Genomic DNA, 14,829 nt, shown 5'->3' with positions numbered 1-14,829 from the left:
TATAATCGAAGCAAGTTCTAGAATAACAGTTCAATGTTGACGTATTCAAACCACAAAATAAGTGAGCAAGAAAGAAAGCTATATGCTCAAAAGGCTCAAAAATCTCACCAAAAAATTGGTTTGTGATGTAATTCTTGTATACTTAAGATTTCAAGAGAATACCTCAATTTAGGAAAATAGTCTAAAAATTTTAGTTCTCAAAATATCAACTTATCATGCTCGATTCTTTAATGTCCTATAATCAAATAATCATGCATAATTCCCATGGTCTAATTCATGACATATCAACAATAATTATAGATTACTCAAAATTCATTCGATCAATATTATGAGAAAATAACTTAAGCACAAGACCAAATTCAGGGATTTGAGAATAATGCAAAAAGTTAGGCATCATGTTCATGTTCACCCCCCACAGTTTGGAGTGTTAGGGGAAAGTGGTAGCTGCCACTGTTCTTGGCTAGATGAAGAAATTGGGTCGTTGAGCATGGCACTCATTGGGTATTTTTCCCTATTTGTTTCCTCATTCCGTAAAATATTCCTAGCAGCTTTGCTTGGAAGTCTGTCGAATCATGAAGAGCTTATTAAGAGTTGGTATGGAAGAGAGCGTAGTGGGATTATTTGTTAGAAATACCAGAAAAATGAAGAAAGTAAAATTTACTAATACAGATATCTATTTCAAAAGAAAATAATAAAATTGAAATGAAAATAAAAATAAAAATAAAAATAAAAATAAAAATAAAAATAAAAATAAAAAGATAGGAGGATTCAATGATCCTCGTCAGTAGGGCCCTCAGGTGGTGGCGCTAGAGTGGCGATGTGAAAGTGCTGGCACAGTTGCTGCATCATGGCCTGCATGTCATACATCTTTCTGTCACGTCGCCGATCTCGCTCGTGAATCATCTCAAACTGTGTAGTTGAATATTGCTCGAAGTGAGCGAGTCGGTCGGAAAGGTGTGCCAATGAAGCTGCCGCATGAACTGGTCATTCCCTAGATGGCATGGTAGAAGGCTCCTCGTGCTATGGGGGGACATCATTAGGAATGTCCTCAAGATCCTCCTTGTCAATGGCATGAGTGAGACGGTACTGAGAAGGATTGGTCCCACGTCGGCGCTAGATCATCCTCATGTGTAACATAGTCGTGATGCCCTGTGGGGACATCTGACCTATCAGTGTAAGCGCTGATGACTAGGCTACGGTGTTGAGGAGGTCGAAGTGTTTGGCAAGGCACGTCACGTAGGGGCCGATAAAGATTACTCCCTTCCGCTGCCGCTCGGTCTGGTGACGAATAGCGAAAGCAATGAAATATGCCAAGTCAATCACGTGTGCATTCGTCATACACCATAAATAGTAGGCATCGTGGATGTTGACGATGTCGGTGCTCTCTTTCCTTCCTATCAAGGTGTGTGCTAATATGGTATGGAGATATCGTAGGGAAGGGGCGAGAGCTAAGGCCTTCGAGCGGCTAGGTTCGTAGGTGGAAGAAAGTGGTGCCAAAGCCTTCCAGCACAAGAAAGGAGAAATATGGATATTGCGTGGTAGTACATTCATGTCCTCCTCCTCCATATACTCATTAGTGTAAAGTCCCAGAGTGACTCCAAACTAGACCGCCTAATCGGAAGTGAATGGTGCCGGGGTCGTCATTGTTCGTCATCACCACCTGTATATGAAAAGTAGAGCATAATTCTAAAGTTAGCTCTAAATAAGTGGGTTGGGTAATAGCGAAGAACCGTTCCCATAGGTCTGTGGACAGCAGGGCGTGGAGGGCATCAGCTAGCTGGACTTGCTCTATGGTAGCTCAGTCGATGCAGCGACCTGTAGTGAGGGGTCGCATGTGTAGTATCTAAAATAGCTCCTCCTGCGAAGCTTCCAGAAACTCAAGGAATGGGTATCGAACTTCAGCTGTAGCATGTACCGAGGAAGAACCCAGTCCCCGATGTCTCTTTGGGGATGGGACCATGGCCTTCTTGCCTCTCGATGATGACATAATGTACCTGAAAATGTATGAGCATTTATATAGTACGTCCAAGATGTGTTAACATTTAACGATATCAAGCGAGAAGTGAAAAATTTATATGATTATTCAGAAGCATTTACTGGAATAAAAGATGCATCATCAGTTAAGCAAGAATCCTAAAACTAGCATATGCTATTTAGTAGATTTAACAGTTCAAATGTAGAAAATACTAAAGAAAATTACTAAATTATTCAGAACAGATTGGTAACAGTAACAATATCTGTGTAAGTTATATAGAATACCAATGCAGTAATGCAAATTGGAAAAACAAGGTTGAGAAAGTGAACCAAAAGCTACTGTAGGGTGGCGCACGTGCGTGTTAGAGGCGAGCACGGGCATGTGCCGTGGGGATACTACCTGTGGAGGAAAAATAGAGGGGAAAGTGAGGATTAATGCAGGGGGAGTGGAGTTTAGGGTGGTTTGGGGGTTAAGGAAGCGAGAATCTAGGGAATGGTGGCTGGAATAGGGATTAGGGAGTGGAGAAGGAGAGATTTCGGGTAGGGTTTTGAAAGGAAGAAGAAAATGAACAGTGATTTGCTTATATAGGGGAGGTGCACATGGCCTATGTCCACGCTCGTGTACCCTGAAGGTGAGCCTGTATTTTTCGAATTTTGCAATTTAGGTCGTGCCCGGCTACTATCCCACGCCTGTGTGTCTTGGGCGTGTATGGCACATGGCCATGTCGCACGGTCGTGCCTAACTTTGTTCGCTTATCCCACGCCCGTGTGTTAGGGTACCTAGCCCGTGTATTGTTGTCCATAGCTTAACGGCTCGAGCGTGTCTCACGCCTGTGTCAAAAAAATAGAATCGAGCCTTGCCCTTGGCACGCCCGTGTTTTTCCATTCCCAGACCCATATTCACCTATCAAGTTCACCCACGGCCATGTCGCACGGTCATGGGGATTTATCACATCCCGTGTTTTAGGGAAATCATGTCCTGCTTCCACACGGCCGTATCGTACGGTCGTGTCTCTTCCCCTATTTGGCCATGGATTTAGGCATGCCCGTGTGCCTGGCCGTGTGTGCTGAAAAACTTTGCAATTCAAAGTTAAAGTTAATGATTCAAAGTGTTAGAAATTAAAAATAAAGAAATCAAAATATGTTAGTGCTCGGTTTGCCTCCCGAGAAACGCTTATTTATAGTCTAATCTCAACTTACCTCTCGAGTGAATGGTCAAGGTGGTTCGAGGAGTTTATACTCCTTATTCCTGCTATCAATCTCATCAAAATAGGGTTTTAATCGGGTGTCGTTTACCTTAAAAGTGCTGAACTTGGGGTGACTCACCTCTGCTGTACCGAATGGAAAAATATTGAGTACCGTAAGAGAGATTTCCTCATTAGGTGTGGTAGTGACAATGTAGGGATCTGCAGCATCTAGTAAGACTTTATCACCAACCTTAAGTTGATTAGGAGAGGTATCGGGCTTGTTTTGGCGTAGTTTCAGTTTATTATGTACTCTCGATTTGTGTGCTCACCATTCATCTAGCTCCTCTATCCGTAGCCTTCTTTCTTCATGAATGTGTCCTCTATCATTTCTGGAACATGGCTTATGAACTTCTTTAAGCTTAATTTCTGCAAAGTCATATTGTCAGTTTTAGTAGATTGGTGTGGACTATTACCTTCAATGTTTGATGTGATGCCAGAATTACCAGCTTGAAGGGTGATTGTTTCGTCTCCCACACGAAGTGTAAGCTCACCTGTGCCAACATCAATAATTGTTTTAGCAGTTGCAAGAAAAGACCTTCCTAAAATAAAAGGGGTGTTATTATCCTCTTCTATGTCTAGAACAATGAAATCAACGGGGAATATGAACTTATCTACTTTCATGAGTACATCTTCAATAATACCCCTAGGGAATCTTATAGTTTTATCTGGCAATTGAATGCTCATTCTAGTTTGTTTAGGTTTCCCAAGACCTAGTTGTTTAAACATTTTGTAAGGCATAACGTTAATACTAGCCCCTAAATCAGCTAATGCTTGACTTATATCTAAACTACCAATTAAACAAGGAATTTTAAAACTCCCTAGATCTTTCATTTTGTGGGGTAGCTTATTCAGTAGAATAGCTGAGCAGACTGCATTTAGCTCTACATATGTTGCTTCGTCCAACTTCCGCTTATTTACTAAAAGCTCTTTCAAAAATTTCATTGCATTTTCCATCTACGACAAAGCTTCATTAAACGGTAAGTTAATATGTAATTTTTTTAAAAGTTTAAGGAATTTACCGAATTGTTCGTCTGAGCGGTCTTTCCTCGTCGCGTTAGGGTATGGGACACGAGGTTTATATTCATCATTCACCATTTTGTTATGACTTACCTCACTTTTACCTTTACTCACTACAGTTCCTTGCATCAATTCTGGCTCAGGCGCAATGAATCCTTCCTTATCATGAGTACTAATTGCGTTGAGGTGTTCCCTTGGGTTAGGTTCAGCATTACTTGGTAAGCTACCTTGTGGTTGTTCGGAGATTAGTTTGGATAGCTGGCCTATCTGAGTTTCGAGTCCTTGGATCGATACTTGTCGATTTTTAAGTGCTGCCTCGGTATTTTGGAAACGGGTTTCTGACATTGATATGAATTTTGAGAGCATCTCTTCAATGTTAAGTTTCTTCTCTTGTTGATAAGGTGGCTATTGAAAACCCTGAGGATTTTGTGGCTTTTGACTTCCTTGGCCACCCAGGAGAAATTTGGGTGGTTCCTCCAACCTGCATTATAAGTACTACTGTATGGGTTATTTTGAGATCTAAAGTTATTGTTACCCATATAGTTGACTTGATCCTCTTTGGTTGTGGGATTGAAGGATTGATATTCTGTATGCACACCTCATCCGCTTGAGTCACACTTCATTACTGGATGTACCTGCATAGAACCAAGTAAACCATCAATCTTTTTATTGAGAAGTTCTACCTGATTTGATAGCATAGTAACTGAGTCGACGTTATAAACACCGGCTGTTTTTGTTGGCTTAGTCCTCATTACTTGCCACTGATAGTTATTCAGTGACATTTCTTCAATGAATTCATAAGCCTCTTCAGGTGTTTTGTTGTTGATGGTTCCACCAGCAGTTGCGTCAACCATTTGCTGAGTCGAGGGATTTAGACCATTGTGGAATGTTTGTACTTGCAGCCAAATCGGTAACCTATAGTGAGGGGACCTTCTTAGTAAGTCTTTGTATCTCTCTCATGCATCGTAAAGTATTTCTAATCCATCTGCACAAAAGAAGAGATATCATTATGTAATTTAGTCATTTTAGCCGGTGGAAAATATTTTAGTAAAAATTTCTCGGTCATTTGTTCCCAAGTAGTAAATGACCCTTATGGTAACGAACTCAACCACTATTTAGCTTTGTTCCTCAATGAAAAAGGAAATAACTGAAGACGAATGGCATCATCAGAAACGCCATTGATTTTAAATGTATCGCAAAATTCCATAAAATTTGCTAAGTGAGCGTTGGGATCTTCATCCTGCAAACCATCAAACTGAACAAACTATTGTATCATCTGAATAGTGTTAGGTTTTAATTCAAAAGTATTTGCAGTTACAGCAGGTCTAACAATGCTAGGTTCAGTTCCTATTAGAGAAGGTTTAGCATAGTCATACATAGTATGTGGAGCAGGATTTTGATTAGCCGCAATTGCAGGAGGTAGCTGATTGCCTTGGTTTTCAGACATCTTGTTGGTTGGAGGTTGAGTATCGTCTTCTTGTTCGTTCTCTATGTATCTTAAGCTGTGCCTTATTTCTCTTTGGTTTCTACGAACTGTGCGATAGATTTCTTCGTCAAAAAGTAATGGTCCCAACGGGTTTCTTCTAGTCATAAACTATAAAAACCTACCAAGAGAAAGAAAAAGTAAATAAATAATAATAATAAAATTAAATTAAATTGCAAGAAAAATAAATGGCTAAAGTAATAAAAATTGAGCATTCCTAATATCTTAGTTCCCCAGCAACAGCGCCAAAAAACTTGATCGCGTGATTCATAACAAGTAATAAATATTTATAATGAAGATCAAACCTAGACTAACTATTATCACGACGAAAAGGCAAGCGCACCTATCGAACAATAGTATAGTAATGGCAAGATCGGGATATCGTACCCAAGGGAACAAATAGTACTAGTAATAACTATCTTTTTATTATTTAACCTAGAAATAAAGAGGGGTTGTTTATTAAACTAATTAACTAAACTAATTAACAAATTAAATTAAAGTGAAGAGAAAATTTGGAAAAATACTTATAGAAAAGTAATTGATAAAGATGACACCCAAAGAGGAATCCACCTAGATTTCACTTGTTATCTGACCCTGAACCAGACGATTTATTCACTTGACTTGATCTGTGAGACTCCCTAACCTATATTATTATCTCTTTCGAGACTAATAACGTCTAACCCTCAGTTGAATTAATCAAAATCTCTTTCTTAAATAAAACCCCTAGGGAAGCAGTAAATCGATCCATGGACTCCCATATTAGGTTTCACCCTAATCAGGCAAAATCTCGTAACCCTATTTCTAGGCGTTCGATCAACTCCGCTTAATTATGCCAAATCTACTCTTAGACAGGGACTTTTGCTCCTCTGTATAAGTACATCATATCATGAATCAATACCCGGAATATTAACTCAAGCATTAAGAACACATAATTAAGAACAAATCAAGTATTTATCATACAGTTCAGATAATAATAACAAGATCCATCATAGGTTTCAACCCCCTTAGGTATCTAAGGGGTTTAGTTCATAATAAAATAAGAGTACATCTCAAAAGTATGAAAATAACAAAACATAAAGAAAACTCTAAAAACCCTGAAGGAATTCTGAGAGAGATATTCAGTCTTGGAATAGCTCCAGCTTTTGGGATGGATCATCTGGCTTCCTTCAAGTAATTCCCGGCGTGTGGTTCTATACTCTAGAAAAGTTATGGAGGAGAGGCCCCTCTCTAAGTCATACGTTGGGTGTTTCTATAGGCTTTGGATGTGACAGTCCTAATGTGACCCTAGTTGGAAAGTGGTTTCGAGACCACAAAACCGAGTCATAAAAATAATTAACCGTCATATTTGATGCTTATTTTATATATATGTGCATGTGTGAAAATTTCATGTTTGAATTTTGTTAATTGTAAGTGAATTTTATTAAATAGGACTTGTGTGAGAAAATTTAGAAATGTGCTAGGCAAATGTTAAAGTGGCTTATTGATGCATGTTAGAAAATGCTTGTCCTTGCATGTCAAATTACCCAAAACTTTAGGTAGTGGCCGGCCATGCAATGGGTTAAACATATTATAAACATTTTATGTTAATGTGTTATGTTAAAAATAATAAAATAAAAGGTTGGTATTAAAGTAATGAAAAGGGAGGGGTGATGAAAACAAAGTTGTTTCATCCATGCTCCTCTATTGCCGTGAATTGAAGGAAGAAAGAAGAGGAGGTTTGGTCACTTGGAGCTTAAGGGAGGTTAGTCATTTATGTTAGATTTTCTTTAAACTTTAAGCTTGTTTCTAGTTAATTAGCTAGTTTTTTACATAACCTATGTCAAAATTATGAAAATCTTGGTGATGGTTTGAGCATTCGGTTTTAGTTATTAAAGGATGAGATTGGGTTATGGTTTTTATGTTTTATGAAGAATTGTTGAAGAGAAGGGTTTTAGTTAGTCAAATGATAAATTCTAATGTTCATGAGTACAATGGCCAAACATAGATTTGTCTAATGAATTGAACAAATGCCGTGTGAGTGATTGAAATGAATGAGTTGGAGGTTGGATCATATTAAGATTCAGCTTTGCACATAAATATTAAGAGTTTGATATTTTTATGATTTTTGGAAGGTAAATAAGGTTATGCTCAAGTTAAATACAAGATTATGGCTGATTTGTGTTTAGTGAGTTTCGGCCAAGGACTTTATGTGCATTCGGTTCAAGTAGAGTAAACGTGGCGGGTAGAAAATGGTTGTTAATTGAGATAGTTTAAGGTATTTGTAAGTAGTTTTATAAATGTGATATGAGTATTTTGTTTTGTAAATGAGTAGTAAGTATGTTAAGAATGGTTCTAAAATGTATATGGATGCCGTATGATTGTGTTTGATTGGGAAGTAAATTGTTTGATTTAGCTCAAGAGCTTAGAGGATCAAAGTTGGATAAGGGAAAGGAAAAAGTGGTCGAATAGCCGTTGAAATCGTTCGACAAGATCCGAGGTAAGTTTTCGAGTAATGGAACTTAGTTTATGATTTGTTTAAGTCATGACATATAAGCATAACAAATAAACGGTGATATAATGATTCTATTTGAGTTATATATATTGAGGTAATTAGTTCATACTTATGACGGGCAGCCGAATGCGTATAGAGATTATGTTATAAAGCAAATCAAAATCATGCTCTTTGTATGTGGCTATTAAGCCGAAAATGGTAATGGTTGATAAGTGTCTTGTGTTTGAATTCTAGTTATGAAAATGAAATATAGATGTGTCATGATTTATTGATATATGTGCTTGATTATTAAGACGATATCCGGGCTAAGTCCTGAAGGCATTTGTGCGAGTTCCTATATCCGGGCTAAGTCCCGAAGGCATTTGTGCTAGTGACTATATCCGGGCGAAGTCCTGAAGGCATTTGTGCGAGTAGTTGCTATACCCGGGCCAAGTCCCGAAGGCATTTGTGCTAGTGACTATATCCGGGCTAAGACCCGAAGGCATTTGTGCGGGTTGCTATATCCGGCTAAATCCCGAAGGTGCTTGGGTTTGGAAGTGAGCGATCTTGCTGTAATAATTTCAATTAATATGCTCATAAAATCCAAACGATAAGGTATGTTTCGTATATGCAGCGGAAAGGTTGATTCCTTTTAAATAGTATTCGCACAATTGATTAACGAACTTCGGGCCTCTAGTTAGGTTTGATTTCCTGTGTATGAATATAATGGTTGAAGCACGAAGTAAGTGTGATTTTGAGAACATGCTTATATGCAATTATTCATATAGTCATATGAACGCTATACTTTAGTCGTAAATAATTTCATTACTCAAAACTTACTAAGCATTAAATGCTTATTCTGTTTCCTTAATTCTTTGTTTTATAGATTTTGTTCGTTAGCTATCGGACTCGGGAGTGTCAAAGTCGAAGTCGTCCACACTATCTAAGCCCTTTTGGTACTCCTTTAGTTGAACTTTGATAGAGGCATGTATAGGACTGACCTTGTTGTCAATTAAGTACCTTTTTGGTAATGTATATATTCGGTTGGCCATGCGAAAAATGGCTTATATATTTTGAGCATAGCGTTATAATCATTTTGTATATATATGGTTATTGAGAAGTGTGGAATTGCTTGGCAATGATTAGCCATTGGAATGGTTAATCACGATCGTATTTGGTGTTATGCATGTCAAATGGCTAGTTGAATCATGGAAACTATGAAATAGGTGAAATTTGCTTAAAATAGATGCTGACAGCAGCAGTGATGTGAGTTTGAAAAATCACTACAAATAGTAGAAATGTAAATAATGATGAATAAATTATGTAATCGAATCTTGATGAGTCTATTTTCATATGGAAGAAGCGAAACGACCATATGAGCCGTATTTTATGAGAGGTTTAAGTTTTCGTGAAACAGGGCCAGAGCGATTACTGGATCCCCTTTTCTTACTTTGGAAATTCACTATAAATTAACTAGAGATAATTAGAAGTCATGCCTTATATGTAAAGATTCCTTTTTGAGTCTAGTTTCATTAGAAATAAACGGCATATGTATTGGAGCCCTGTACAGGGAGATATCTAAGTCATAATGCATGAAGGTCAGAGTAGTCGAACCCTAAAACAGGGGAGACTTTAACTAATAAACTGTACTAATTGGCATGACCAAAAATTCTAGAAAACAATTTGTAGATGGATATATGAGTCTAGTTTCAGGAAAAATTTATGGAATCAGTTTTCGAGTTTTGGAACTCGAGATATGATTTTGAGGTGATGTGACGCAGATTAGCCACTTTTGTCTGGAAATTTTAAAATGAACTGTGTAAACAAATGAATTAGGTCCGTTAAAACCTCGTGTTCGACTCCGGCAACAGTCTCGGGTACGGGGCGTTACATTGGATTTGCTTTATTTCTCCCTAAGTATACTTTTTCATGTAAAAGACAACTTCTTGAAAAAGGGACACGCCCGTGTGCCACGACCGTGTGACGTGATTGCGAAGCTGTGTTTGATCCGTTAAATTGCTCATGACCGTGTGGGTTAATGGCTAGGCTGTGTGAATCGTGAAAGCCTTGGTCGACACCCTCAAAAGACATGAGCGTGTGAGCTGCCCGTGCGGCAAGGCATAGGCCGTGTCATCTTCTCGATTTGGTCTGTTTTGTCCCTTTTTTTGCTCGTTTTTGGCTCCTTTTGGCTCTTGGTGCTCTCCTGAGTACAAAACGTGAAATACCCGGATTAAGAGCACCAAAATCCACAAATCTAGTAATAAACATCCATAAATATGCTAAGTATTTGAGGTAAAAATATGAATAATTTGGCGTTTATCAAAAACCCCTACACTTAAGCATTTGCTTGTCCTCAAGCAAAAATCTCATTTACTACTAGGATTCCTTCCTTTCAATCATATAATCATTACTGATAATGTTACAAACTATTCCATGGAAAATCATACAGTGAGAATTCAACTATAGGGGCATTAAAAGCCTCAAACAATCTAAATCGAATATTTTGATAATAAAATTATAGGTTGTAACACCCCAAACCCGGCCCAGGCGTTATGGCCGAATCTGACGTGCCACATTGGAGTTGAAAACCCACGTTTCGTTTTTAGTGTTTTAAAACCATATATTTTGTTGAGTTAACAAAGTGTATGGAAGCTGGGCACCAGGTAGGTATCCGAGATAGAGGAGGTGAGCCATGAAGGCTGCTTAAGTACCAAGCTCTTTAATTGGATCCAATCCTAGACATGCCCACAACCATAGCCACACTTTGTCATATCGAGTTTAAATTTGTTTAAGTGGACGTCTTTGATAAATCGATTAATCGTGGTGTTGAGATATTTTGAAAACAAGTATCATTTTGAAAACACGTCCTAAGTCTAGCCCATTTGAATAATTATCAACCAGGTTTAAAGTTATTAAAATTAAAGTAATCCCGAAAAGAAATAAAAGGAAAGTTAAAATGGCCTTATTACAACCCAAAAATAAATAATATTTAAAGGAAATTTAAAGAAAACCTACGCTTATTTAAAAGTCCAAAGACAATCACCGTGGCCACTCTGAATCCCCTCCGGCCCAAGTCCCCACATCAAGGCTCACCTGCAAGGTTAAGGAAAGGGGGTGAGTTTGGAAACTCAGTGTGCAACAAGCCCCTTTCAGAGCCCAAAACAATAATAAACTGTTGGGTCTAAGCCCAAATCCAATCTCAAACATGTCTTGGGCCATAGCCCTTTTCATATTTCATATTTCATAACCTTTGGGCAAGCCTTTTCAAATTTCATATTCTTGGGCAAGCCTTTACAGTAAACGGTATGGCCCATAGGCCCATTTCAATATCACATATAATGTCAATGAAAGAATGCAAACCCATCTGGGGAGACTACTCAACCCACCATCCGCTACTCTCCACCCGTACCAACCAACACACCATGTGGGGATTAACTCGACCCACCCCGCCATAACTCTCTCTTGGCGACTTATTTGTTTTATCATATAATTGGAGGCCTAGCCTCTTTTAATAATCGGGCAAAAGCCCTTTTTATAAGCGGGGCATAAGCCCTTTGATAAGCTGGGCGTAAGCCCTTCGATAATCGGGCATAAGCCCTTTTGATAATCAGGGCATAAGCCCTTTTGATAATCGGGCATAAGCCCTTTAATAATCGGGGCATAAGCCCTTTTCACTTCCTCCATTCATATAAAAACCCAACCCAATGCATTTATGAACATCTCGTGTACATATCATACATATCATGTGCATATCATACATGTCATGTGCATATCATACATATCATGTTTATCAAAATCCCATGCATTAAGTTCATATATAAACCCTAGGGGTATAATGGTTATTTTTACCTAGGGGCAAACGGTCATTTTCATATTATAAGGGTAATCTTGTAATTTTACCAAAATTAGGGTTTCCATGTTCATTAACGGTTACAAACAATTCATGGGTGCATCTGGTGATTACGGCCCACTTTTTAAAACGAGTTATTGGGCCAAAAACCCCGATGGGCCCTACTCAATTTGATTTTGTCATCTAGGCCCATTTAGCCTATATCCATAACAAGATAATAGTCTTAACATGCAATTTAACATATTTCCGTTTTCTACCAATTTTACCCAAATGGGCCCGAAAGCCCAATGGGCCCCACTTGACCCCTCGAGGCCCAACTTACCAAGAACGCCAAAAATCACATTCTTACCATTTCCATCGTTCTCGATCATCGTCTCATCGATTCTAATCGACTAGTGAGCGTTAAGCTTGCTCACAAGTCCTCGAAATGCCGTAATTTGGCATTTCGCTTTTCGACATTTTATCGCTTTAAGCTATGAAAAGGGTTCGTTACACACCTGATTTGTGATATTCCTTGACGAGATCTCCTATGCGATTTCTCCTATAATCAACCACTTATAGATTAGACCATGTTAATATTAAACCAAATCGAAAACTACCTATTATCATCACTTACACATTCGGCCACCATCCACAATGGCCCTTGGGTTCATACCTTTGCCAAAGTTGATGACTAGATTTAGTCACTCCGATGATCCAAGCTTTTCACACACTCCTCGATCGGTAGCCTTTAATCCTCACTAGTACCAACAAACCAAATAACACCAAAAACCCTTTTAGCCTTAGTCGACAGAGGGGTTTTCAGCTTTTCTTAAACCACAAGATACAAATGGAAAGAAGGTTCGAATACTTACCAAGAGATCTACTCATTGAAGAACGTTCCAAATACCTTCCTAACCCATATCCATTGTGAATCCAACTTAAACGTGCGTAGAAAATAGATCTAAATATTAATTCCCGAATCACTAAAATATGAAGCTTTGACTTTTCAAAGAAATATTAATCTAAGCTATTTAGAGGTTAGTACACACTGTTATGGGTTGAAGTTGAAACGTTTCCAAAATCAATCGCCTACGATAACCACCACCTGTCACTCAAACTTAACTAATCCAAAATCAATATATGTAAATCCTAAGCGCATCAGTCATACGGAACATAAGGGCATATTCGTCATTTTACCATACAGGGGTATTTTGGTAGTTTTACAAATTGAGGGTACTGCGGTAATTTCACAAACCAAGGGTATTTTAGTAATTTTGTAAATCGAGGGTAAAACAGTAATTTTGTAAATCAAGGGTGAAACAGTAATTCTATAAATCGAGGGTAAAATGGTAATTCTGTAAATTGAGGGTAAAACGGTAATTCTGTAAATCGAGGGTAAAACAGTAATTATGTAAATTGGGGTAAAGCGGTAATTCTATAAATCGAGGTAAAATAGTAATTACGTAAACCGAGGGTAAAACGGTAATTTCAGTAAATCGAGGGTAAAACGGTAATTTTACAAATCGAGGTAAAGCAGTAATTCTATAACCCGAGGGTAAAACGGTAATTTTGTAAATCGGAGTACTTTGGTAATTTTACAAGTCGAGGGCATTTCAAGAATTGGTAAACTAAAGTATTCTAAACATGGATAACAATACGAATGGGCCTAAAGCCTATTCTCGGCCCAAATGGGCCCACACTCGTGTGGCCCTTTTAGCCCAAACCTAGCCACAGATATGCGATTCACCTAGCCTAGTCCAATATTTACTACTCAATCAAACAACTTATCCAATTGGGCTCAGAGGCCCATTGGGCCCACATGGCCCTTTCGACCCATCGCGACCAAGTAGCCATCCAACAACAAGAGTAGTGATAAATACACACGATAGGAGACTAGAGTTAATCCACGCCCGAGCACTCTTAGCCGACGCCCAACCCAAACGAGCACACCATACAAATGAAGGGATCACCAAGAAAGGTACATTTACTCTCTTCATGGTTCCTCTATTTAAAGCCGACTTCACAACCACTCTTATATTAGCTTCCTAATGTGGGATCCCTCCAACATTAGAGTTTAAATTCAACACCAACTCTTGCCGCCCCCTGTTAGCAAAATAAATGCTCTTTGCTTGCCATGGGATTCGAACCTATGCCTCCCCTTAAATGCTCCACACGCTACTTGCCACTAAGGCACAAGGCTTTTTGTGTCATATTTTATCCCCAATTAATTATAAGGTCTAAAGGCCAAAGTCCAGGTTCCCTTTAAAAAAAACAAAATAAATTGCAATAGCCAAGGCTTGAACCCAGGCTCCTATACAACCTTAATGACGCCACAACCACTAGACTACAAGCTTCCTTGTGTCATTTATTTAACACAATAATTTAAAAACCCTCATCCAAGCATCCAGGTTTTTTTCACTTAATACCAAAATTTTGCTAAAGCCCAAGTTTGAACCCAAGATTTCTCTAACACTTCTCGGGCCATTAACCACTAAAGCGGACATTTAATTGTGTCATTTCATTGCACAATTAAATACCTATATCTAACCTCCTTACGGACCCCCACTCAAGGCCCAATACTTTAGGCCCAAATTGGGTGTTACAATTCTACTTCCTTAAAGAAATTTCGTCCTCGAAATTTCCAACTATCAACTAACAGTATTACTCAAGTCAAACCTCTATGCTTCCGCCACGCACTCTAATTAAAAATAATTCTTAGTACGACCCGAACATCTAATTACCAAAGTAAAGAAACATTTATCAAGCACGCATACAATTCATAACACATATTTAAATAAAATAAACT

The 14,829-nt window shown here is 38.4% G+C and overlaps 1 long non-coding RNA gene across 1 annotated transcript; it reads right to left on the bottom strand.

Annotated features, from left to right (window-relative positions):
• Nucleotides 1-11,043: 11,043 nt before the first annotated feature.
• Nucleotides 11,044-12,587, bottom strand: LOC128290350 (uncharacterized). The gene is made up of 2 exons (XR_008280103.1): nucleotides 12,539-12,587; nucleotides 11,044-11,284 (listed from the first exon to the last, which is right to left on the bottom strand). It is a non-coding gene; the product is annotated as an uncharacterized LOC128290350 (long non-coding RNA).
• Nucleotides 12,588-14,829: the final 2,242 nt, after the last annotated feature.

The sequence above is a fragment of the Gossypium arboreum genome, chromosome 3 (assembly GCF_025698485.1).
Source record: "Gossypium arboreum isolate Shixiya-1 chromosome 3, ASM2569848v2, whole genome shotgun sequence".
Taxonomy (NCBI): Eukaryota; Viridiplantae; Streptophyta; class Magnoliopsida; order Malvales; family Malvaceae; genus Gossypium; species Gossypium arboreum.
The sequence above is the reverse complement of the archived record's forward strand: the minus strand, read 5'-3'. Positions and strand labels throughout refer to the sequence as shown.